Below are 25,323 nucleotides of genomic sequence, written 5' to 3' on the forward strand. Positions count from 1 at the left end.
TACAAGTGATGTGTTCGGTAAAACAAGCGAAGTGAAACTTTATAAAATACACGATAATAACCGTATGTTTACTTGTGTTCCCCCCCCCCCCTAAAAGAGTATAAAAGCATTTAAAATGTATTTAAAGTGTGTTTGAAAGGGGTATGAACTCACTTGAAAGTTTGAAGATAGCATGATGGAAAACCGGGCAGAGTTTCGTCTCGGGAAACGGATTTTCCTCGGGATTCTCGGGATTTCTCGGGAGTAAAATCGACCTTTGGGACTTGCACAAAATGACCAGGGCTTCGGGGTAGTGCGAGCACGGAAAATGAGGCGAAACACAAGAAAAGAGTGAGAAAATGAGCCATTTTTCCGAGAACCCTCGAATCCCTTTTATAGGGGGCTGGAACTGCCTCGTACGTGGGGTGTACGCGTACGTCACGCGTGACCGAGTCCTCGACTGCATCGCGCTTCAGACGGGACGGGGGTAGGCTCGCATAGGGGCGACGTGGACGATCTGAGGCCGTGGCCTCGAGTACGCTGGGCGTACTCGTGTACGCTGGGCGTACGCGCGTGACTCAGGCTTCGGATAATACCAAATTTTTGAATAAAAATTATATATTAATTATTTATCAAACATCAAAAATTTATATCTCCTTCATACGAACTCCGTTTTCATCGTTCTTTATATCCACGCGTAGGTGAGACGAAGCTCTACAACTTTCGTTTAGATTCCTTCGGGAAATTCCGAAATTATTTTTATTATTTATTTATTAAAATGACGTGATTAAGGAATTTCTTTAAAAATTCATAACTTTTTCATACGATGTCCGATTTGAGCGTTCTTTTTATGCACGTTTGTCGTTTAACGATATCTATGACTTTCATTTAGACACCTAAGGTCAGAAAGTGTTTTACTGAAACTTTGCGTTTTTACGTAACTTTGTATTACCGGTTTTTGTCGGAAAACTTAGAATGGTCATAACTTCTTGGTTATAACTCGGATTTTTGTGTTATTTATATGTTTGGAAACCTTAAGACGATACCTACCACATAGTGTACTCCAAATAGAGTTTCTGAATACTTCATTTTTCGATGATATTCTAATTCCTTTTCTCAAAGAGGTTACAGGACTCGATTTTTTACTGACTTGAAATGACGGGCTGTTACAAAGAGGGCTAGATATCATGCATGATCATGAATGAACCATCAAGTTCAAAATTTTATTGCTTATGAAACACCTTTAGCCTTGAGGGTGGCAACCCCAAGCTCAAAAACGAGATTTCAACATAAAGATCCAATCTTAGGACCCAAAATGACTCCAAAACATCACTACACTAGATCTATGCATCCTTAAGTAAATTTATGAACTTTATACCTCCACAAAGTCCCAAATGATGATGATATTCTAGATCTATGAGCTCCAACTTCAAAAGTTCTCCCTTGTCAACTTCTTCTTTTCCTCTTCCAAGTTACACCGCCAAAATGAGCTTCTTAAGAAGAAAATCACTCAAGACTGAAAGGGATGAGGCGTTTTAGGGTTTTCTGAGGGTAAGGGAATAGATAAGGAGGCTAGGGTTTGAACCAATATGTTCTTTATATAGTGGCATGCCCTAAAATTAGGGTTTTTTGGACGTTGGGCGTACTTCCTGTACGCTGGGCGTACGTCAACATTACGATGGGCGTACTTGCGCGTTTTCCCTTATACACTGGGCATACGCCAACATTACCCTTATACACTGGGCATACGCCAACATTACGATGGGCGTACTTGCGCGTTTTCCACCTTGCATGCATGGTTCTTCTTACAATTTATTTCCATTAGGGGCCATTTCTATTAATAACTCAAAGTGTCATAACTCCTTTGTTCCAAGTCCGTCTCCGATGAACTTTATATCCATGAAAATGTGGCGAGAAGCCCTACGCTTCTAACGACACACCCCGACCCAGAACCTCTCGAATAAAAACTCAAATCCCATAAAAGACTTAAATTCCCCAAGCCTTGGCCTTTAAACACATAAACGTATATTTTCAGAACACGGCGTTACAGCCCTTCTCCTGAACATGCCGTGTTGATTCTTCAGAAAGTGATTCTTGATTTTCCTTGTTTACTTCCTGCACCACTTTTGGTTCTTCATTTGGGATTAGGGTTAAAGGTGTGGCAACTTTTGTACTCCTTTTTGTTATAATACTGATGTGCACCCCTCTCAAATTTTTCTCGGTGTTTCTTGGAAGTCCGCCCGGTGACCGTTCTAAATTTCTTAGCAAGTTGGTTGAGTTGCTTCTCAATGTTGAGGATTGAATCTTGTTGATTCCTCAGTAGATCTTGTTGATCTTTCATCATAGCTTGTTGGTCCTTTATTGTAGCATCGGTTTCTTCATGTCTCTTCTCGGATGTGGATGCAAAACAGGTAAGCATGGCTTCGAAATCCGTCTTCTTTTCTTGTACTTGCTCTTCTCTTTGATAAAACTCTCTCGCCTTTTTCTTGAACTTCCCCTCCTTGGCCTTCTTGTATTCCTCATATGGTATCCATTCTTTTTTTTTTCTCATATCTTCATCAAATCAATGCCCTCTTTAATAACACACTTGGACCTTTCTACGATCCATGCTTTCAATTTTATCCATAATCGCCGCCATATCATCCGAAGCTGCATTCACCATCCCTCGAGCCATATTTATACGTGGATTACGACATTTTCTTGAGTGTTTAGTCAATTGTTCAATCTGCCCTTTTATCATAGCTGGTGCTTTCTTCGTGTGGTCCTTGGGAGTCAAGAAGCTTCCTGGTTGTCACATTTACCTCATCATAGAAAACGGAGACTTCTTGTTGCACATTGAGGTCATTCTGTGGACAATTTCTCAGCAAACCTTTGTATCTTTCCCATGCTTCATAATGTGATTCACCTCCTTGTTGTTAAAAATTAGCGATTGCTTTCTTTAATCTTGAAACTTTCGAGGGAGGGAAGAACTGCTGAATGAACTCTTAACGCATCTTTGGCCATGTGGTTATTCATCCTGGAGGGATTGCTTTCAATTACCGATTTCTAATATTGTTAGGTTCATGTGCACTATTACAAATCACTTAGCAAACAAATCAATTTAAGCAGCGATTAGTTGATTAAGCTAACAAGTTTCCTAGTATTGAGTTCGAATCATGCAAGACTTTTAATGGTGGTTAATTAAATTGGTTGGCTCAGTTAACTTATATATTGTTGGTCATCATATATAGCTCACACATTAACTTACTTATTTTCTACTTAACCCTATGTCATGTTCAAAACACGAAGCTTACAATCTTGATTGTAACAAAATCATAATAAACTTATTAATTAATAGAAAATAATTGTCATTAACACATAAGGTTCTTTTAACAAACATAAAATGATGAATAAGAGGCAAGCAATAGCATGATGTTCATACAATCTCAATAAACTTATTAATCAATAGAAAATAATTGTCATTAATACATGATGTCACACCCCAAAAAACCAAGGTGGAAACATTTATGGGGCGGACTCCACGTTGAGTATCACAACCAATGTACATAGTAAGCAAAGTAAACCATTACATTACATATTAGAATTTACATCTGATCAAAAGTAAAGCGTTACATGTGTCATACATATGTATATATGAACAAAAGTAATGATGTGTCTTCTACGTACTCTGCCTTCGCAAAAAGAATCGCTGGTTACCTATCTAATGCAGACCTGAGAATACAAGCAATTTGAAAATCAGCATAAAGCTAGTGAGTTCATAAGATGTTTGTTTTCTGAAAATGTATAAGTTTCCTTTTGTTTTCCGAAAAAGTTACGAACCCGAGAAAATCTCATATTTTCTTAAAAGTAATGTTTAGTCAATTGTTTTGTTACACGGTTCTGGTTATGTACAATTGTTATCTCAGAAAAATCCTATATTTTCCTAAAAGTAAAGTTTTAGTGAAGGACCACATTGTATAGTTTTGTACGTAAAACTACTTACTGAAAATCATGGGATTACTATCCCGTACTAGATATAAGATAGTTTAATATACACAAAACTATAGATAGATATAGATTGAAAACCATGGGACTATCATCCCATACTAGATATAGATTCAAAACCATGGGACTACCATCCTGTACTAGATATAAAATATAAAGCCATGGGATTACCATCCTATACTAGATATAGATTCAAAACCATGGGACTACCATCACGTACTAGATATCAGATATAAAACCATGGGACTACCATCCCGTACTAGATATAGATTTAAAACCATGGGACTACCATCTCGTACTAGATATAAGAACTATAAATAGAAAATAGATATAAAATTAAATCCGTGAATAAAGTTATATTGATACGTATTGTGAGTCGGGTAACCATGCTAATGCAACACCGAGACCTCATTGACGTTCGTCAGACGTCGAACGATTTCTAGAATTTGTCCCCCAGGCGTGCCTGCCTAACTGTAGCTAGCAGTTTAGGTGTGGGATTCTCAGTCTCGAATAAATCTATCCACAAATTCCATGCTCTCCCTCCAGGAGACTCTGGTTACACTTTCGGGGAGGATTTACTGATAATAATGACGAACCTCACAAGCTAGTATCATGTTATTCATGGTGTTATCAGACGTTATCAGGCATACAAATCATTTTGAAACATAATACAGTAGAAATTGTTAAATACCATGAAATTATCTGGCAATATATTCTAAATTAAATACAGATAAACTGAATCGAACATAGCTTATCTATTAAGTTTACGTAAATCTATGTTCGTAGAATAAGAACTAAAGATCCCAAATTATTCCCATAATAATTTAATTGATTTGATTGTTTCCTTTACTGAAATTCATGTAGTTATAGTCGAGAAAACATCCCTTATGCTCAACATAATACATAAGGGGTAAAGATATCTAAAGGTTAGCCAGTTATTTATAGAAATACATCAGTTTTAGGTTTTTGAAAACATTTGTAATTTTGCTTGTATGCCCCCCCTGAAAACATTGAAAAACACAGAAAAAGGCGCAGGGGTATGAACTCACCGGTCGAGAAGCGTGTCGGATTGGATGCTAAGTGTCGGTTTGGGCTTGATAACGCATGAGGTTACTATGTAATGTGAAATGATATACAAATGTATCTAATTAAAGTTTAAATCACTAATTAGATATGATTATACACTCCAAGACGCGAAAACACTTCAAATCAAGTGTTTGTAGTGACCCGGGTGACATCTAGGGACGTATAAGGCTTGGATATGGAGTTTACCCCTCAAGAGTAAACTCACAAGAGGTTTTACGGCCCTAATGACCCACTCCACATGAGTTTATGGCCGTAAACTCATGGTGGGGTGTTCTATGGTGTCAAATGGTCTTATAACACTCGGGAAAATTGGCTAGGATCAAATCTAGGGCATAGGAATGGATTAAACTCACATATGGACCATTCAATGGAGTTTACGGTAGTAAACTAGGAGTTTACGGCCGTAAACTCCTCCATGCTCAATGCTTTGATGTTTTGGTGGTCCTAGGACCCTTACAAGTGTTTCTAAGTCATTAAACAAGCCTTGGGATGAGTTTAAGGCACCATTTGACCATGTTTTAGGAGTTTACAGCCTAAGAAGATGTTCTTGGGAGGTTTACAGCCATACACATCCATGGGGGTAGTTTTGGCATGATGAAGGTCCTTAACTTGATTGTGGTTGCTTCTAGACTCATTTCTAAGGCTTATGTTGTGTTCAAGTGGCATCTTAACATATAAAAATGAGTTTAAGGTCTAAGGAGATGAGTTTACGGTCCAAGAATATTCTTGGGCTGTAAAATCAAGCTTGTTCCATTTGTATAAGTTTTGGTGCATTTCTTGAAGGATTATAAGGTTCTATACTCTCATGGAAGCTTGTTGGAGGTGTTTAGGGGCTAACTAACACCTTAAAATGTGTTTACTCCCCATGAATTCATGTTTACGGTCCAAGCATGTGCTTGGGCCGTAAACGCAAGCTTATACCCCAATTGATGAGTTTAAGGTGTTCTAACTACATGCAACTAAGTCCTTAAGTCATATCTAAGCTCTAAATGAGGTTTGGAAGGGTTTTATGGCACAAAAACCCCATTTACACATGTTCACGGTCTAAGGAGGTTCCAAGACCGTAAACACTTGTTTATGGTCCCATTCCTCATATAAATCTCGAATTTGAAGGCTAAAGGTGTTATACTAGGAGCTAGGATAATTACCTTGATGATTTGAAGCTTCATTTGGATGATTTTTGCTCAATTTCGGATTTTAGAGATAGAGTAGAGAGATAGCGGAAAAAGCTTCAAATGAGGCTCTCTCAACTTTATATATGCTGAAAGTTTGGGACACGGTGGAATTCTACCCGACACTGTCGTTAAGCGAGGCTTTTGGTCATACCTGATATAATTATTTTTATAACTTAACGGAATAAAACAATTATTTTTCTAATTAATAAATTGAGGCGTTTTCATGGATTTCTAACGTATTTGGACAATTTATTAAGTCATAATAACAAACTTAAAATTAATGACTTGATTTAGAAACGACCGGAAACAATAGATGACGATTTTTTTTAATGACGGAAACGGGTTACGACGACGGAATGAACTTCGGGTTGTTACATTGTCCCCCCGTTAGAGGGAATTTCATCCCGAAATTGAAACTTTAGATGCGACTCGCGGATTTTGAAAGAGAATAGGGATACTTTGTTCTATCGGATCATTGCACTCCCAAGTGAATTCGGATTCTCGCATGGCATTTCGTGGAACCTTTCACTTATCGGGATACGACTTATTTCATACGTTTAATCTCTCACTCTATGATTTCGATTGGCTCTTATCATGAGATTCAGACTTTCGTTGATTTCGGTCTCATCAAAGGGATTACTATGGTTTCATCGGGTAGGTACTTCTTAAGGACAGAGATGTGAAATACCTGATGGATGCTGCTAAGTCCTGAGGGTAGCAGATTTTTTAGGCTACAGGATCGATCCTAATGAGGATTTCGAAAAGTTCTATGTATTTCGCATTAAGTTCCTCACACTTTCCAGAGCGTATTATGTCTTCTTCTATTACCACATGTCCAAAGAAAATGGTTAGATCGAGGGGCATCACTACATCTTTGTAGTGACTATATCGAGTCCTGAATGTTGTTTTGGAAACATCATTCCTGTGAGCTCGTAGCTGACTGGGTAACTCCGGCATTTCTGCTGAAGCCTATCAATACGGAGATTTGGCTACAGAGTTTGCTCTAGGAATTAGATCGATGTAAAATTCTACTTGATGTTCGGGAGAAATTTCCGGAAGCTCTTCGGAAAGACATCTTGAAAATTGTAGACTTTGGGGATGCAACTTCCTTTTCCTCGATGATCACATAGACTAGGAATTTATGGCATTCCCTTCGGATAAGCCCTTTGAGATTTGATGTACGAAATGATGCAATGGCTGAAACTAAGTTTATCGTCGCAGATGATAAGAGTTTGACCGCGGGAAGGTTGAGATGGGTAGAGTTTTCAAAACAAGGGATGGCGGCACGATTGAGACTCAATCAATCCATGCCAATGAATACTTCAAAGTTCTTAATTGCAAAAACAGCATAAGATCGATGAGAAAAGGATGATCGCCGAGGGTAAGGGTACAACCTATGAATTTATCGCTAACGTCCTCTTTCTCATTGTTAGACATCCCGATGGTAGACATTTTAGTTACTAATGGAGGACTAAGGTTAAGGTGATGTTTGATTGAATAGATAATAGATTCTCTTTCCACAATAAAATCGAAAGGTTTGCAAGTGTAAAGGCTGTCGGTGAAGAATATACCTGTGGCAACAGTGGGATCAGCGGCTGCCTCACCTTGTCCTATAGCTAGGACTCTTACAGTGTTGCCAGTTGTTACTGTATTGGGGCAATTTCTCTTGAAATGTCCTACTTCGCCGCAACCGTAGCAGGCCTTACTAACACCTGCTCCGTTTGATTGGTTGGTTGATTGGGCTGGTTTTCTGCAGTTTCGAGCAAGGTGGCCCTTCTTGCCATAGTTGTTGCAAAGTCTTTCGCGAGATGGCCCAGGAGTATTGATGATGGTAAATGCACTTGTCGCACCAATGAAGGGTACCAGTATATCCACTGATAGGAGTCTGAGTTGTGGATCCGACGGTAGAGACAGTTGCAGCGACAGTAGCAGCGTGGACTGCTATCATTTGTTGTTTCTTAGAGGATCCATGTGTACTTTGGGCCTTCCACTTGTTCCAGAATTCCTTTTTACTTCAACCACTACTCTTAATTAGCCCAGGAGCGGTGGTCTCCTCATCAGGGTTATCTTCGTGATCGATCGGGATTTGCGCAAGATGTTTGGCGCTATCATAGGTGTCTGGCTTCGCAGCCAAGATATTTCCCTTGGTTGGCAGGGTCAACCCTCAGATGAATCTCTCAATCTTTTTACTCTACAGGGTAACCATTCCCGGACAGAGTAGCACCAAGTCATCGAACCTTGAAGTATAAGCGGCTATGTCGGAACCTTGCATCTTTAGATTCCATAGTTCATGTTCTATCTTTTGCATCTCACCCCGTGGGCAGTACTCGACAAGAAGACGATCCTTCATGGCCTCCCAACCCATAGCATTAGCTACAGGTAAACTTAAGGATTTGACTCGGCCGTTCCACCAAGTTAAGGCTTTACCGGTGAAGGTACAGGCGGCGAACTTCTCTTTATCAGATTCTGAAGAGACACAGATTTCAAAGATAGATTCGATTTTCTCGAACCATCGGGTTAAGGAAATGACACCTCCAGTGTCATCGAAGGAGGTAGGTTTCGCATTCATAATATCTTTATAGGAACACTCCCTTCAGTGTCCCTGGCTACCTTCCTGGTTTTGGGGCTGGGGACTACCTCCTGAACTACCAGAGTTCATTTGCGACATGGCGGCTGCTATTGCGGCAGTAATAACTGCCTGAAGCGTTACAGGATCAAATTGAGGAGGAGATGGTGGTGCAGGAGGATTGTTGTTGTTCTTTGAGTTGGGTCTCTTTCTTGGAGGCATCTTGATCTATAAAGATCAAGAAAGAGAGGTTCATAAGTCCTCTTAATTGAATCATGAGATATGGAACCTGGGATATCTCATTAAAACATATATAGGATTCTATTAAGTCATAAAGCAGGAAAAAGTTATCAAAGCAGATAAATTATCGCTAAAGGAATGATCAAGGAACAAAGCGTGAATGAGGATTTCTACAAAGAATTGGTTCGAGAAATACTCCCATAGTATTTCATGATTCGCTGTGACGACGACTCATTGTTTGGGGTATTAGGGTAAGTTTTAGGCATGCTGAACACCACAGTCACTCCCAAGCACATGTTGGCCGTGTCTCGAATGAATATAGCTGGCCAGGCTATATTGATCCTAGACATAACTTCATAACTGCTCAGGTTTAACCGCAGCGTACAACATCCATTTACTTATGTTTTTTTCTACTTGTAGTTACGGATCTCGACAGTTAGGTATACTTGTATACTTTTGAAAATACTTATACTTTGAAGTATACTATTAGTTCAGAGCACTTAGGCCCCTTAGTGTTTATAGTCTTATACCATGTAAGGTCTGGTATACTTAGTTCACTATAAACACGGGCTCTGATACCAATCTGTCACACCCTGAAAAACCAAGGTGGAAACATTTATGGGGCGGACTCCACGTTGAGTATCACAACCAATGTACATAGTAAGCAAAGTAAACAACCATTACATTACATATTAGAATTTACATCTGATCAAAAGTAAAGTGTTACATGTGTTATACATATGTATATATGAACAAAAGTAAAGACGTGTCTTCTACGTACTCCGTCTTCACCAAAAGGATCGCTGGTTACCTATCTAATGCGGACCTGAGAATACAAGCAGTTTGAAAATCAGCATAAAGCTGGTGAGTTCATAAGTTGTTTGTTTTCTGAAAATGTATAAGTTTCCTTTTGTTTTCCGAAAAATTTACGAACCTGATAAAATCCCATATTTTCTTAAAAGTAATGTTTAGTCAACTATTTTGTTACACGATTTTGGTTATGTACAATTGTTATATCAGGAAAATCCTATATTTTCCTAAAAGTAAAGTTTTAGTTAAGGACCATATTGTATAGTTTTGTACGTAAAACTATTTACTGAAAATCATGGGATTACTATCCTGTACTAGATATAAACTATAGATAGATATAGATTGAAAACCATGTGACTATCATCCCATACTAGATATAGATTCAAAACCATGGGACTACCATCCCGTACTAGATATAAGATATAAAGCCGTAGGATAACCATCCCATACTAGATATAGATTCAAAACCATAGGACTACCATCACGTACAAGATATAAGATATAAAACCATGGCACTACCATCCCGTACTAGATATACATTTAAAACCATGGTACTACCATCACGTACTAGATATAAGAACTATAGATAAAAAAATATATATGAAATCAAATCCGTGAATAAAGTTATATTAATACGTATTGTGAGTCGGGTAACCATACTAATGCGACACCGAGACCTCATTGACGTTTGTCAAACGTCGGATGATTTCAAGAATTTGTCACCCCAGGCATGCCCGCCTAACTGTAGCTAGTACTTTAGGTGTGGGATTGTCAGTCTCGAATAGATCTATCCACAAATTCCACGGTCTCCCTCCAGGAGACTCTGGTTACACTTTCGGGGAGGATTTACTGATAATAATGACGAACCTCACAAGCTAGTATCATGTTATTCATGGTGTTATCAGACGTTATCAGGCATACAAATCATTTTGAAACATAATACAGTAGAAATAGTTAAATACCATGAAATTATCTGGCAATATATTCTAAATTAAATACAGATAAACTGAATCAGACATAGCTTATCTATTAAGTTTACGTAAATCTATGTTCGTAGAATAAGAACTAAAGATCCCAAATTATTCCCATAATAATTTAATTGATTTGATTGTTTCCTTTACTGAAATCCATGTAGTTATAGACGAGAAAACATCCCTTATGCTCAACATAATACATAAAGGGTAAAGATATCTAAAGGTTAGCCAGATATTTATAGAAATACATCAGTTTTAGGTTTTTAAAAACATTTGTAGTTTTCCTTGTATCCCCCCCCCCCCCCCCCCCCCCGGAAAACATTGAAAAACACAGAAAAAGACGTAGGGGTATGAACTCACCGGTCGAGAAGCGTGTCGGATTGGATGCTAAGTGTCGGTTCGGGGTTTGATAACGCGTGAGGTTCCTATGTAATGTCAAATGATATACAAATGTATCTAATTAGACTTTAAATCACTAATTATATATGATTATACACTCCAACACGCGAAAACACTTCAAATCAAGTGTTTGGAGTGACTCGGGTGACATCTAGGGACGTATAAGGCTTGGATATGGAGTTTACCCCTCAAGAGTAAACTCACAAGAGGTTTTACGGTCCTAATGAACCACTCCACATGAGTTTACGGCCGTAAACTCATGGTGGGGTGTTCTATGGTGTCAAATGGTCTTATAACACTCGGGAAAATTGGCTAGGATCAAATCTAGGGCATAGGAATGGATTAAACTCACATATGGACCATTCAATGGAGTTTACGGTAGTAAACTAGGAGTTTACGGCCGTAAACTCCTCCATGCTCAATGCTTTGATGTTTTGGTGGTCCTAGGACCCTTACAAGTGTTTCTAAGTCATTAAACAAGCCTTGGGATGAGTTTAAGGCACCATTTGACCATGTTTTAGGAGTTTACAGCCTAAGAAGATGTTCTTGGGAAGTTTACGGTCATAAACATCCATGGGGGTAGTTTTGGCATGATTAAGGTCCTTAACTTGATTGTGGTTGCTTCTAGACTCATTTCTAAGGCTTATGTTGTGTTCAAGTGGCATCTTAACACATAAAAATGAGTTTAAGGTCTAAGGAGATGAGTTTACGGTCCAAGAATATTCTTGGGCTGTAAAATCAAGCTTGTTCCATTTGTATAAGTTTTGGTGCATTTCTTGAAGGATTATAGGGTTCTATACTCTCATGGAAGCTTGTTGGAGGTGTTTAAGGGCTAACTAACACCTTAAAATGAGTTTACTCCCCATGAATTCATGTTTACGGTCCAAGCATGTGCTTGGGCCGTAAACTCAAGCTTATACCCCAATTGATGAGTTTAAGGTGTTCTAAGTACATGCAACTAAGTCCTTAAGTCATATCTAAGCTCTAAATGAGGTTTGGAAGGGTTTTATGGCACAAAAACCCCATTTACACATGTTCACGGTCTAAGGAGGTTCCAAGACCGTAAACACTTGTTTATGGTCCCATTCCTCATATAAATCTCGAATTTGAAGGCTAAAGGTGTTATACTAGGAGCTAGGATAATTACCTTGATGATTTGAAGCTTCATTTGGATGATTTTTGCTCAATTTTGGATTTTAGAGAGAGAGTAAAGAGAGAAAGTAGAGAGAGAGTGGTAAAAGCTTCAAATGAGGCTCTCTCAACTTTATATATGCTGAAAGTTTGGGACACGGTGGAATTCTACCCGTCACTGTCGTTAAGCGAGACTTTTGGTCGTACCCGATTTAATTATTTTTATAACTTAACGGAATAAAACAATTATTTTTCCAATTAATAAATTGAGGCATTTCCATGGATTTCTAACGTATTTGGACAATTTATTAAGTTATAATAACAAACTTAAAATTAATGACATAATTTAGAAACGAACGGAAACAATTCTAGATGACGATTTTTTTTTATATGACGGAAACGGGTTACGACGACGGAACACACTTCGGGTTGTCACACATAAGGTTCTTTTAAGAAACCTAGCATGATGAATAATTGATTAAACATAATCCATAGCCACTAAATCAAACCATAATCATAAGATCCTCTGCCCTAGGTAATGTTGACAACACTAGGCTTACAATCTTGATGGTAACAAAATCATAATAAACTTATTAATCAATAGAAAATAGTTTTCATTAGCATATAAGGTTCTTTTAACAAACTTAGCATGATGAATAAGACGAAAGCAATCAAGAAAGATGTTCACATACAATCTCAATAAACTTACTAATCAATAAAAAAATAATTGTCATTAACACATAAGCTTCTTTTAACAAACTTAGCATGATGAATAATAAATTAAACATAATCCAAAGCCACTAAATCAAACCATAATCATAAGATCATCTACACTAAATGAAAGTAGGGTGTTTAGCCTATGACTTCAGTAGAAACAATCATAAAAACAAAATTCAATATTGCAAATATGATGTAAACAAGAGAATTAAGTAAAGTGAATGTGGTTTTGCCTAAGATCTCTTCAAACAAAAGCTTCTAGTCGAATGTTGTAATCCATAATTCCTTGGGATGTCTCCGGCCTCCAAAAGTTGATACAAACCTTCAGCATATGTTAGGTTTTTGAATCAGAAACGAACCTTAAATAGAATCTGAAAAACGGTGCAACATGGCATGTTTAAGGACCCAACGCGTTGTGATCTGCATTATAAATGCGTGTACGACAAGGAACTATTCCATCGAGATTTTCCATCTTAACACGTTGTATTTAGGGATATCGTGTTGTGTTCTTCTTCAATGTCTTCTATTTCTTCAAAATGCAAGATCCAAGCTTCGAATATGCCAATTTCGCTTCCTTTTTGTCCCGAGCATGTCTTTGCTGCTGTAAAAAAATGTAAACGAATTAAGTACCTTTTCTTCAATATTTGAAACAAATGCTACATAAAATATTAAGATAATGCATTAATTATATGATTAAATATGCCAATATCATTGCACGAAGCACGATTAATCATGTATTGATACATATTGCATATTTGGTACCAACTCTTTGTTTTTAATTCATATTCATTTCCTATTTACTATCATGACTATTATTGATAATTTTTTTGATTTAGTACTAAATTGAAAAAAAATAGCAATTTAAATTAGTTAAATAAAATTATTTGATACAGATAACTACATAAATAAGCATAATTTTTGGACACTAAGATATTAATTCCTTAGAAATTGCAAGGGTTACAACTATATGTTGTCGTAAAACTATTATCGAATAATGTTCCTAGAAATATAACATGTTTCTGAATGAAAGTGTTCGCTGAAAGAAACTATTTGTTGTTGCCGCCTTGCACATGTACACAAATAGTATTTAGAAATTATTTAAGAAGTTCAATTGTTTAGATTATTATCCTAATAGTACGCCTTTTGATCCAAGTATGAAACTTATGCCAAATATTAGTGAATCAGTTTCACAACTTGAGTATTCGAAGGTTATTGGGTGTTTGATGTATTCTATGACCAAGAAAAACCTGGTATTGCATTTGATGTAGGAAAGCTAAGTAGGTTTACTAGCAATCCTAGTACTTATCACAGACAAGTAGTAGGGATGGTGCTAAAATGTCTTAAGAAAATCATGGATTATGGATCGACTTATGTAGGGTTTCCTTCAACCATAGAAGGATATTAAAATATTAGTTGGATTAAAAATAAGGTCCATTCTTCTAATAGTGGTTTGGTGTTTCTTCTTAGTGGAGGTTTCATTTCATGGGTTTCTAAGAAAAAAACATGTATCACAAATTCAACCATGGAATCTAAATTTGCATCCCTTGTAGGTACTGGAAAGGAAGCATAATGGTTAAGGAATTTGATTTATGAAATTAATTTATGGCCAAAGTCTCTATCAACTGTCTCAATACACTATCATAGTGTTGCCACCTTAGCAAAAGCTTATATTCAAGTGTATAATAGAAGTCGCAAAATTTGGGTGTTAGGCATAGTATGGTACGTAAGCTCATTGCTCATAGTGTCATAGCTATAAAGTTTGTTCAATCTCAACAAAATTTAGATGATCACTTGACGAAGTGGTTAGGTAGAGACTTGGTAAAGAAGTCTGTTATAGGGATAGGTTTAAGGTATACTTGATATCTTTATGGGTGAGATACCCAATTCCTTTCCAATACAATGTTGGAAGTTGAGTTCAATGTGGAAAGCTTACTTATGAAGATTGGAGCACATTTATTTTTTTTACCTATATAAGTGTGAAGTTTTGTCATTTCATAAAGTTTGGGCTAGGATTTTATTCCCTCATGAATGGATAGGACACATGGTTGTAATAGTGTAAAGTAAGAAAAATTAAATATTATGTTTACCGTGTGTGTATAGTATGTTCAGGGACTCAAATGAGTTGAAGGGTTCAATCTTAGGACACCCTGATTTGTGAGTATTTGACATGTATATTATACTAATATGAAAATTAATTTTCAAGATATGTTCATTTATTCCTGAATTTGGTTTTGTGGTTTCTTTTAGGTAATTATGGATTACACTAAAATGAGCAAGGAATGTTGATGATTTTAGTGTTACCAACATATTTTAGTTTAATTATTATGAATATTGAGATAGGTTGAGTTCTATTTGCTCGATGACATTTGAGGTGCAGGGTGGACACTCGGGACAATAAATGTGAACACATGAATACATGGGTTTGGGTCAGCGCCCTTAACACGGTGGCCTTATTGGAGTCAAGGAGATAGAGACCCTTGCAGTGGTTCCCCTAAGCAAATTCCCATAAAAAATAAGTTGTGACATCATGATGATGTGAGATTCGGTTATGTCTAAATAACCATATTTCTAACCAACATTTTCGCGCAAAAAATGCAAGTAACTACCACTAACTTCCTTTGCCTCTGGTATAAGAACACATTGAATGTTCCAAAAAAAGGGATACATTCTTTACATTCAAAATATGTTCATTAGATTCTTTGTATCTCATCAAACAGAAAACAACAATATAATTTTTGTGTTTCGGATTTTGAAGTAGTCTGACTTTCAAATTTTATCTGTTATATTATCCCAAATCGGATTTATTGATAAACTAGACATAAGGATCGAAATGACAAATTTCGGAAAATAGATGCAATAACAATCCTAAATTATCCAAGTTATATTAATATTCTTAAAACCCCAAAACTAAAATTATACTTCATTACAGTAAATGGGAACCAAATGAGACGGTTTAGGATCATAGGATCTAAAAAACATATTAATAAGCGTTGATAAAAAAAACCACAAGATCATTATTAATTAAAATATAGAATGTATATTCAATTTCATCATGTCATACTCGTGCGTATCCTATCAACAGTGAAAGAAAAGAATAATATAAAAACCATTAGGCTGCAGGGAGTGGTTTCGGTTTGGGGCCGCGGTTTTGCCACCTCATCCGTACACACCGCCCCCTAACCGCGGTCTCTTGCGGTTCAGGCCGCAGTGTGGCCATTTCTCACCGAGCAATTTGATTGACTAGGGAGGGAATCTTTGAACGGTCAAAAAATAGGACCATTTATTTTCTTTTTCTTTCATTTTTTATTTCTTTCCTATAAAATACTACATATACTTCATTTTTTTCAAACAAAAAACACCCTTCTCTCTAATTTATTAAAAAAATCACAAATATTTCTAAAAATTGAAATCTTCTTCATCTTCTGAAGAATTTCAAGTTATTTTTTATGCCGCTTTTGCATGTGCTCAAATGGCAGAACAAACATATGATGCTTTATGTAATAACGCAGCTGAATGTTCTCAACCTAGAACATAAAGATATATTTTTAGAAATCGTGAAGAAGCCAACCAACGTTTGGTATAAGACTATTTTCAAGATAATGTCACTTATCAAAGGTACTATTTTCATAGGCGCTTCAGAATGTTCAAACATTTTTACGAACGTATAGTTGAAGATGTAACGAGGGAGTGCAATTTTTTTTAACAACTCTATGATGTTAGAGGTACACCCGGTTTCATTGCCTTACAAAAATGCACGGCCACACTTCGTCAGTTAAGATATGACATTACGCCTGATGTGTTAGACAAGAGTTTTAGGATGTCTGCTAGGGCCGCACGAGAGAGTCTCCACTCTTTCTGCAAAACTATGACTTAGTTTTATGGTCCAAAATATTTACGTAAGCCTACACGTAATGAAATCTTACAATTGCAAGTTCATCATGCTAGTGTGCATGGGTTTCCTGGAATGCTAGGAAGTTTAGATTGTCTCCATTGGGCATGGGAAAATTGTCGTACATCATATCATGGGTAATTTACCCGAGGTGATCATGGTCACCCAACGGTCATATCTGAAGCAGTTGCATCACAATATCTGTGGATTTGGCATGGTTTTTTGGTTTTCCTGGTTCGATTAACGACATCAATGTTCTTAATCGTTCACCTATATTTAACAACATATATGATGGATCTGCATCAGATTCTTCTTTTGAAGTGCGTGGAATGCCATATAAGTATGGTTATTATCTGGTCGATGGAATCTATCATGAGTATGTTGTGTTTGTTAAATCGTTTACGTGTTCACATGGTTCCAGATGAAAAAATTCAAGAGAGCTCAAGAAAGAGCTAGGAAGTATATTGAGCGTGCTTTTGGAGCTCTAAAGAAACAGTGATTCATATTGAAAAAACGAACAATTAATTTAGGCGATGAAAAACTTCAAGAAATCAAGTATACATGTCTCATATTGCATAATATGATTATTGAAGATGAAGGAAGTGCAATATGTGCGTTTGACAAAGAAGAAACCATACCAGAGACACAACCAATAAAAATTGGTGGCGAAGAGTATATGACCAGGAGAGCAGAGATGCGTTGCACTAAAAAATTTCACAATCTTCGCAATGACTTGGTGGAACACATTTATGGGTTCCAACACATTAATCTTCATTTGGATCCACTGGATGACTCAGAAGACGAGTTTTCGGAGAACGACTTTATATACTATGCTTTAGTTATTTTATTGGTGTTTTTTTCAAGTTTCTACGATTATTTTAATGTCATAAGTGTTTTTTTTCCGTAATGCAATGTAATGTTTTTTGAATTTTCAATGTAATCTTTTTTTAATTTTCTAGTAATGAAAAATTATATTTTTTTATTAAAAAAGAAGTTTTATTAAATTAAAAGTTTAAAAAAACACAAAAATAAATAAATAAATAAATAAATAAATAATAAATAAAAGTATGACACCACTCCCTTGGTATGACAAGAAACCACACTTGTGCGATAAAAAGTGAAGTGACGCTTATGTGGCAGTAAAGGGAGTGCGGTTTCGATGATACCACTCCCTCCAGCCCTATAATCCGACACTCCGACCAATATATAGCTTAACCACCACACTTTTTTTTTTTTTTTTAGAAAAAGTATTCATATTTTTTAAATAATTCGCCACGACTCTTATTACATATTGATGGTTTTTTTCTGTTTCCAAAAAAACACCATTGTTTCAAATAATTCTATTGCTACACTATTCATTTTTTGTATTCTTTTTTATTTATAGTAAAATCCAGATATATCAAAATTTATAATTTTTTTCCTTTAAAAATATATCTTTATATCAATATATAGTATATTTCTTTTCAAAATTTAGTATGTTGGCATTTACAATGTAAACACATTCATATGAATAAATATTTTAGAATTTAAGTCCTTTTTTATACAAATGTATCACGAACATCACATTGCTATCTTAAAATTTAAACTTTTTTTGGTTAAAAACATATTTCAAGCTTTTGTAGTCGGCAAGCTTTGAAGTTTTATACCGTACAAGTAGGAACAATGTTTTGTCTAACTACATTTAAAAAAAAAAAAAAAAAAAAAAAAAAAAAAAAAAATCTTCATTTGTTCTTCTATATGTTCAACATTTCACAACAAAGAATCCTCAAAAATTCTTTCAAAATGTTGATACATGTTTGTTTTTTATACATGTTTGTTTTTTGGAAAAGTTTAATAGACAACCATTATTAACCAAGGAACCAATCTAAAGCATCGAAAAAAAATTAGGCCATGTTTTTTATCGAAAAAAAAATTAAGTATACTGTTGTTCACGATTTTCCGTCCTCTTTCCAAAGAGATCTATAATAATATATAAAAAACGAACTATTTTTTTTTTTCGAAAAAACCCACTTCATTTTCTTTATTGAAAAGTTAAGCTTTATTTTTTATAGTAAAAAAATAAATAAATATATCAAAATTAATGTTTTTTGTACTTTTTAAACATTGATTCATATTCAAGTAAAAAAACGTTATTTCATCACAGATTCACATTGTAAACGTGTTCAGATTCATGTTTTGAACCTGTTCAGATTCACATTGTGAACCTTCTCAGATTCACAGTGTGCATATTAGTAAGTAAGATTCACAGTGTGAATTTGAAATGATTGAGCTTTTTCACATTGTAAATGTTGAAAATTGAAATTTTTATAGTTTAGATTCAGATTGTGAATCTACACTGATCGAGTTTTTTTTTTTTTTTTTTTTTTTTTTTAGCCTTCACCGATTCACAGTGTGTATAATAGTAAGTCAAATTCATAATCTGAATCTGAACCGATCGAGCTTTTCCACATTGTGAATGTTGAAAATTAAAGTATTTATAGTTTAGATTTACAGTGTGAATCTACACTGTTCAAAGTTTTTTTAAGTCTGTGTTGATGTTTATTAATAGGGTAAAAAAAATTAATATTTTTTGTATAATTAGTTTTTTTTTTTTTATATAAAAATAAACTTAAATATTGAAAAAACTAAGAAAATGAAGTGAGTTTTTTTCGAAAAAAAAATTTCGTTTTTTATATATCAACATGGATCTCAATGTAAAGATGACGAAAAATCAAGAACAACCGTATATTCGGTTTTCTTTTGATAAAAAATGTAGCCTAAAATAATTTTAAGCGAAAAAAAGAGATAAGTCTTTTGATAAAGAGGTGGAGTTTTTGATATATAATCCGGTGTGTGTGCTTCCAATATAAAAGTGTACATCTATTTCATTGGCCGTTGATCATTATGATTTTCGACGCTCATGATTGGTTCCTTGTTAATTATTGTTGGAACCTGAAAGTGAACCTCTAGCAATCCTAAATCCCAGTGCCAATTCCGAAGTATGTATATGTTCCGAAATGAAGAATGATCCGGGATCAAAAGTGAAGATTAGTCTGGAATATGTCCGGACCTGGAAAGAACAAGATGAGAAGCTTGAAGTGAAGGCATTTCGAAATGGACCTCATGTCCGAAATGTGTGTTGTTCCAGAGTCATTGTATTTTGTCCTTGTGCAATTAATGAAATTTTTCTTTGTATTGATATGACATTTCATAGGACTTAGTCTTTTTGTCATATTAGACAATCAGAATATCAGGAACATCTATATTGTCCGGTACTATGTTAGTTTCTCAGTTTATTCAATGTAACCGCCACTCTTATTTATAGGAGCTCTGAATGCAAAGTCAAGAACGGATGTTTCACTTATTTTGGCATTTATTAAGTTACTTCAATTGTCTCAAAAACATTATTCTTGTTCTTTATTAAATATCTTTACCTTGATCGTTATCTTTTCTTTACATTTGTATTTTGAATACTTTGTTAGGATTATTTATTTGGACTTGACTAGTCTTGCCAGACTTGACTGGAACACTTACTAGCAAGCAGACATTATCTTAAGCATTCATTCAAGGTTTCATTTTTCAAACCTTGTCCTTGCGCATCAAACCATCCTTGTTCTCACAATTGGTATCAGAGCTTGAGTGGTTGTCCTTTGAACCCACTAGATCAGATTATCATTTATTTGAAGTTACCTTGGTATTTCAATCATTTCTGTGTTCAGGATAAAAGTTCTTCTATATACCACTTTTGCTCAAGATATCTTAACTTCATTGGCTGCTTCTAATTCTCAACAAATGTATTCAATGCAAATAGCAAATAGCTTGGGTTGCCATACTCGTGCCCCATTGCTAGTTGTTGAAGAATATGATCATTGGAATGTAAGAATGTAGAGATTTTTACTTGGAAAAGAAAAAGGTTAATCTATTTGGAGATCTGTCAAAGATGGCCCGCATGTTCCAGTTCAACCAATTGTAAGAGATGTTGTTGCACAACTTATGGGTAAAGATGAGACTCGTCCAGCTCCTCTAACAACTCATGATCTTGAGAAGTACAATGTTGATCAAACCGCCTTCTCTAAAATTGCATTTGGTGTTCCTCCTTCTCTTTTTAAGCAAATCAAATTATGCAAGTTTGCTAAAGAGATCTGCGACACACTCCAAGATCTGTTTGAAGGGTCAGAGAATATGAAGGAAAAACGGTTGACTTCGGTTATTAATGAGTTCAACACATTCACTACCACTCCTGATGAATTTGTTTCCCCAGCTTCTAATAGATACCGAATCGTTGTCAACAACATGACAACTCATGGAATAGTCTGAACTCCTCTTGAGTACAACCTCAAGTTCATCAATACCTTCGGAAAGGGATGGGGAAATGTGAAGTCTTGTCCTAAAAGTAATGGATCTCTTAAAAAGCTCAAGCTCTATCAACTTTTTGATGAGCTTCAAGGTCATGAATCAAACGTTGCTCAAACTCTAAGAGAACTCTCCGTAGGTCGCCTTTCCTTAGTCAGCTCCTATGACATTCCTCAAACCTCCAACCCAGGCACTTCGAACCCTCTCACTAATGTTGTTTCGATCACTTCATCCGTACTTCCCTTACTTCCTACTTTTCCGGTTCATGCCAATTCCAATTATCCTCCTATGGACATCTTGAATCTTGATGAAACAGACTCAGAACTTCGATTCTAACAAGAGTTTGCTCTACTCTCAATGAAGTACAATATTCCTTACAAAAACCCTACAACAAACCTTCAATATGATTCAAAAGTTCTTGAATCATATTGGTTACAATCAGAACTACCAAGCTAAAGACTTCAATAAATCAACCATCTCCGGACTATGGACTATTTTGGTGCACTTCGTCATTCGAGGGCTATCCGAAAAGCACGGTGGTACGGATACTCTTAGCAAGGACTAGCTATATGTGGTTTAGAGCATCATTTCCGAACGCAACAATGCAGTAGATCTCTCAGAAGTTCTATGGCAAGACTTCTACAAGTTTGCCATCAAGAGGAAGGATAACGAAATTTCAACCCTTAGGTTCTAGGAACCGACGATTCAACAACTCTTTAAGGAGCTTTCCGAACCACTTCTTGTTTCCATGATTCCTCCGGAGGTATGTGTTTCTTTCAAATTCGTCAAGACATTAAGAATTCCAGACCAGTCCTCCTTTGGCCCTGTTATATGACTTCCAAACCAAATGTTGGCCTCAATCCCTTCCAATTCCATTTATCTGAAACAACATTTGGAGACTTCGGTAGTGTATGACCTAACACAACCTGCCCCAATCTCCGTTGAGCCCACTTAGGAAAGAGCCAATCCTTCCATATCCGGATCCAAGATTGAAAAATCAGCTAAACAAAAGAATTCTCCCTCAAAGCAAAATCCTAAAAAGAAATCCAAACTTAGTTCCTCCTCTCAACAGGAAGGAACGCATGACATTCACGCTTATTCTGGCCATCCGAACACCCCCCCCCCCCGCCCCTTGCCCACTCATCCGAGGTACCCCTGAGTGATTCAAAATCTCAAGCACACACTCATAGGGAGTGTCCATATAATCCACGTTCACCATCTCAAAAAGGTGATGCCACAGTTGAACATAGTTCCTTGCACCCCCTGGAACACACCCACGAGTCACATTTGATATCCCTCACGTTTCTTCCACATGCACACAGTCCAGAACCCCTGTTCCGGACCCTAAGCATTCTGTAGCTAGAGCAGTCCCTCTGACTTCGGATGCCACAACTGGTATTATACCCAGAAGGTGTACAGGACGACCATGTGCTATACCCAGAAGGTGTACAAGACGACCATGTGCTAATGATCCCAAATGGGAAGATTATGTGAACAGGGTTGTATCTAGACATCCAAATCTTACAAGAGCTAAGGTAGAGGCCACACTTATTTTAATGTATGACAGAGCTATTCAAAGCAATCTTCCATATGTTCCTCCTACTGATGTCGCTGCTGACAAAGAGCTTGCTTCAGAAAAACCACCAGTTAACCCTCACAAAAACATCCTCCAAACCGATCCGGATGAAGAACTATTTAAATTAGTTATGCTAACTGATGAAGGAAAAATGGCTATGGATCCCAAATTCATGTCTTCTGTCCGATTTCACTCTAAACCATCATCCACCAAGTCTGCTTTTGACTTCGGATCATCCTCCTCAACTACTCCGAATGGTAAATCAAACTCCAACATAGAGCTACATAAAGATGATGCCACCACTCAGCCTGATCCATCAAGCTACATAAAGATGAAATTCAATCAAACATGTCCGACACAATTCAGAAAGTCTCCACAATTGAAACATCTGTAACATAGCTCAACATTAAATTGGATCAAAAGGTTTCCGGAATTGATTCCAAACTTGACGCCATCATTCAGTCTCTCTCAAATCAGTCCGGACCTTCAGTTGCTGAACGAGAAGCACAATTACATCAACTGATCTCTATCCGGCTCAAGCAATCCCTTGAAGAAGTTGAAGCTAAGTATGATGCTTCAGTTGAACACTATCTCGACACGATCACCACTATTCTTAAGTTCCATGATGACTTGGTGTCTGCTACCAATGATCTTATTATGCAAACCCATGTTTATCATGAGAAGAAAATTCAGAGATTTGAAAAGGAGATGAAGAAGAAGTACGAGATGAATCTTATTATCCAACAAGTCCTCATCAATCTGCTTTGATCCACTTGGAACATTCTCGATGTTCCGAAGTGAAAGTTTGATGAGATGTTAGCTATCCTTGGGCACATGTTCGATCATCTTGCTACTCAAGTGCCCACTTTCGAAGCGTATGATGCTCTCACCAGACAACTCAACACTGGACTTCAAAAAGTGTTTGAAAAATTTGATGGTTTAAAGGAGTCACTAATGCTTGCACCAGTTCGACGATTCACCGATGCAAGAGGGGGAAAAGTTCCTACTCAAACATGGAACCCTGCCTTGGAGTTCATACTCTGGGATGAAAATGACTTTGACGAAGCTGAATTAAAGATCCTTTCCATCTCCCCTTCCAAAAGCAATGATGAAGATAGTGATGAATATATGTATGTTACAAAGGGAGTTCTTGGTCTCAAGGCTCCGAAGAAGCTTTTTATGAAGGTAATGACAGATGAAGAAAAAAGAATTTGGTCTACTGTCTCCTGGCCATCTTGTCTACCTGATGCTCTTCGGATGGGTATCCAAATGACCAAAGGAAAATCCCTACTTACTGCCCAAGCCTTCCGAGCCACTCCCTCAATTCTTCCTCTCATTCTGACCCCTAAAATTGCTCCATTAGACAAGGGTTCCCCACTCCGGATACCTGATGACATTCCGGAAGAACCTCTTTTGAACCCTACTCTAGAATTTGTAATCGATGAGAACATGAAGCTCGTCATGACTGCATTGAAGAAAGATAAATGCAAAAAGCCTTTAACAGCCGAACAACAAGCAGATCACTCCGGACATCCTTCAAAGAAAAAAAATGGATGGTCTTAGGAGGAAATTAACAAGGCACTAGAGGATAGCATTTGGATCCAAGCTCTCAAGGATAACCCTGATCCGATGTGTGGAACATCTCCTCTATGTTGTGAAGGCATTCTCTGTAATCATGAAATCATTTCGTTCATGTATTAAAATGTTCTTACAAATGACTCCGAACAGCTCGATCTTCCTCTCTCTCCTTACATTACAACATCAAATTTCTCCTCTTAACCCCTTTGACGATCTGGAAGTGACTCTCCGAACTGAGAGAGAAAGGCTTGAAACATTCTATTCTAAGAATGCACAACCTCTCAAGGAACTGTGGACAATGAATAGGATTACCAAAGTCGATAGTTTCAGAAGAAATTTTCTAGTGAAGTTCAAACTCAACTACACATTATTTTGATTTCACATCCTCTGGAACAAACCAACACACCAGACCATCACTGATGCTGATTTCCCTTTGATGAATCCTATTGATATTCTCACATTAGTTGCTTACTTTTGAGGAATTCAAAGAGATGATATCATTATGGGTGCATAGCATACTGGTCTGAGCTTCCTTAAGGACTATGTCATGGAATTTTGCAGATGCGACTTTGAGTTGGCACACTTATATGGAACTGAATAATTCGTTGTGAAAATCAACTTTATTCTTCTAGAAGTTGAACTACTTGCAGATGGTCCAATCGATAAACCGGTTCTAGGGTTTTTCTACACAACTAGGAAGACAAAAAGGGACTTTTTCCGAGTCCATGACAAACACCTAGTTCCTACCAAATACCTCAGAAGTTCATCTCGCGTGCATCCAAATCTGAAGCTCCAGAAAAGGCCAAAGCAAAGTTTGTGAGTCAACTGACCTGGTATATTGAAGTCAGAGAATGGTTGTTCAGAGCCTACACCTTCATCAAAGAAGA

General features: G+C 36.7%; 1 non-coding gene across 1 annotated transcript; it reads left to right on the forward strand.

Annotated features, from left to right (window-relative positions):
- Window positions 1-2,817: 2,817 nt before the first annotated feature.
- Window positions 2,818-2,924, forward strand: LOC145013539 (small nucleolar RNA R71). Its single transcript, XR_013665092.1, has one exon. It is a non-coding gene; the product is annotated as a small nucleolar RNA R71 (small nucleolar RNA).
- The last annotated feature ends 22,399 nt before the right edge of the window (window positions 2,925-25,323 follow it).

The sequence above is a fragment of the Lactuca saligna genome, chromosome 8 (genome assembly GCF_052625555.1).
Source record: "Lactuca saligna cultivar CGN05327 chromosome 8, ASM5262555v1, whole genome shotgun sequence".
NCBI classification, from domain to species: Eukaryota; Viridiplantae; Streptophyta; class Magnoliopsida; order Asterales; family Asteraceae; genus Lactuca; species Lactuca saligna.